Raw genomic sequence first — 2,500 nt, forward strand, 5'->3', positions numbered from 1 at the left:
CAGCTAACCATAGGATGTGAATTACTTTTCTCTTATAGAATATACATGGTGTCAACCGTAGAATTAATAACTTGCTTTACTTTATTCATAACAATAATGTTGACGTGATCTGTCTACAAGAACCCTTCACATCAGCCACTAAAATAAAAATCGCCCCTAGAATTAGAGGGTACCACTCCTATACGAACACAGGAATGACAGGCCTATTGACTTATGTCAGTGACACCATACCGCATAAGTTGGTGCAGAAGTCTGATGACAATAATGTGCAATATCAGCCTTTACAAATTCGAACAGCCTCTGGGTTTTTCTCTCTGTACAATGTATACGCAAGGTGTAGAAAGTTTCAAACTGATTCACTGCCCAACTTTCAGAATCACGGCACAATATGCATGGGGGATTTTAATGCTAGACATTATACATTTGGAGACAGTCAATGCAATGAAAGTGGCGAAGAGTTCCGAAATTTTGTGAACAATAGATCTATGATCATATATGATACAGACAGGCAAACTCACGTGGCGGGAGGCAGGCTAGATTACGTAATAGGAAGGGATCTTGTGCAAGGAAACGTCAGAAGCATGCTTGCAACAGAGCTAGTCAGTGAACCTTTTGCAATAGTAACGTGATACGCTGTTGATAAGTCTATCTGCAAAAACAAACAGGCTTAAAATTTCTATTCCTCCTTACCTTGAGCACCACTTTAAATCACGTATTTATGACTGGTATAACGATTACACAGTAACGAGTGTTGATAAATTATCCATGGACATGATGAAAGTGGTCACTGATTACTACAACACCTAGGTCTGTCCAAAGAAAACCTTCAAGAGCAAAAACTCACAACGCCTAAAACAACCTAAGTGGGTCAGTGACCCTACACTATTAAGGGAACAAAAGCGAGTTCAGGAGCTTTTTGATATATACAAGCAGGACAATACCCGTGACAACCTTATTCAGTTTCTTAAGGCTAACAAAAATCTACGGGAATTAAAAACTAATTTTAGAAAGGAACACTGAACAGTTCCTACAAAGCATTAACAATAACACCTCAATGTCTGAGGTCTGGAAAAAAAAAACAAAAATCGACTCTCAGGCAAACCAACTAACACCCCGCAGTTCCATAGTCCTCTTGCACAAGCAGATATACTCCTTAGTCAATGGGCAGGAGCGTCCAAATTGAGCTCACTTCCAACAAATATTCAGAACCAATTTAGTCTAAAATTGCCCGTAAATTTGCCATTAAGATTGAATGTTCTGAGACTGACCCTTCAGACTTTGCTGAGATTACTGAGTGGGAACTGAACAATGCACTGATCAAAGGAAAAGCGTCCGCACCAGGTGAGGATGGAATTACCTATAGTGTCCTCCGCCTTATAGCTCAGGTACCTGGTAATCCCCTTTTGCACCTGTACAGGTTAAGTTTGTCACAAGGTATTCTGCCTGGCCCCTGGACGCGCAGTCTAATCATCCCTATTCCGAAACCAAACACTAACCTCATGTGTATGCAATGTTCTAGAAATTATAATTTTTTTGAACAGACTCAGGTACAGGTTGCAAGGTAAATTATCTCACAAACTGTACGGATTTCTATCAGGACGTAGCACACAACATTGCTTTGCAGAGTACTATTCAAACGCTAATCCAGGGAAGCACACTGTTTTTCTTGACTTTAAGTCAGCTTTTGACATTGCAAACCGAGAAGTTATCCTAGTTCAATTAGTACGCTTTGGCATCCGGGGTAAATTATTGAGTTGGATTAGATTGTATCTTTCGAACAGATTTGCAAGTGTCTTGTTCAGGGGAGTGAGAAGTTCCACTTCACAATCTTTTGAACTTGGGACGCCACAGGGAGGAGTTCTCAGCCCTATGTTGTTCAATGTCCTCATGCACAAGCTGGTGGCAGATATTCCGCTTGGGGATAGTGAATCCATTATATGCTATGCTGATGACATATGTGTCAAAGCATCATCACAAGAGAGGATACAAATAATTATCGACAAACTCACAACTAGGGCTCATGAGTGTCGATTAATCATCTCCGCTGAAAAAAACAATGGCTCTCAATCCATGTATCAAACCCCTATCCACTTTTCGCATAAGTGACCAGGAGCTTGACATGTGTCATAGATATAAATATCTCAGGGTGAACATAAAGGATGCAGACCTGATCCTTTCCCTCAACAAGAGACACTAGGAGAGACTGAAACCGTTGAAAGCTCTTGTTGGAAGAGAACATGACATTAATGTTAAGCTCGCTAGACTGTTTTACTTGGCTTTTATAAGATCAGTTGTAGACTACCATGCACTACACATGTTGCAGTGTAAGGAATCAGAAATAAATAACATGGAGGTAGTGCAAAATTAAGCCATGAGGATTATCCTCGTCGCCCCGAGAGCAGCAAGGATAGTGAAAATGAGGTCAGAACTTAACCTACCATCCATCTCTGATAGAATAATATTTATTTCCACCATATTTAGGGTCAAAGCTTTGAGGGAA

The 2,500-nt window shown here is 40.4% G+C and overlaps 1 protein-coding gene across 2 annotated transcripts in view; it reads left to right on the forward strand.

Moving 5' to 3' along the window:
* LOC125028979 (solute carrier family 22 member 6-like) overlaps positions 1 to 2,500 on the forward strand; it is a 28,683-nt gene that overhangs the window by 403 nt on the left and 25,780 nt on the right. The gene's annotated exons all lie outside the window — the stretch shown is intronic.

The sequence above is a fragment of the Penaeus chinensis genome, chromosome 9 (genome assembly GCF_019202785.1).
Source record: "Penaeus chinensis breed Huanghai No. 1 chromosome 9, ASM1920278v2, whole genome shotgun sequence".
In the NCBI taxonomy this organism is placed as follows: Eukaryota; Metazoa; Arthropoda; class Malacostraca; order Decapoda; family Penaeidae; genus Penaeus; species Penaeus chinensis.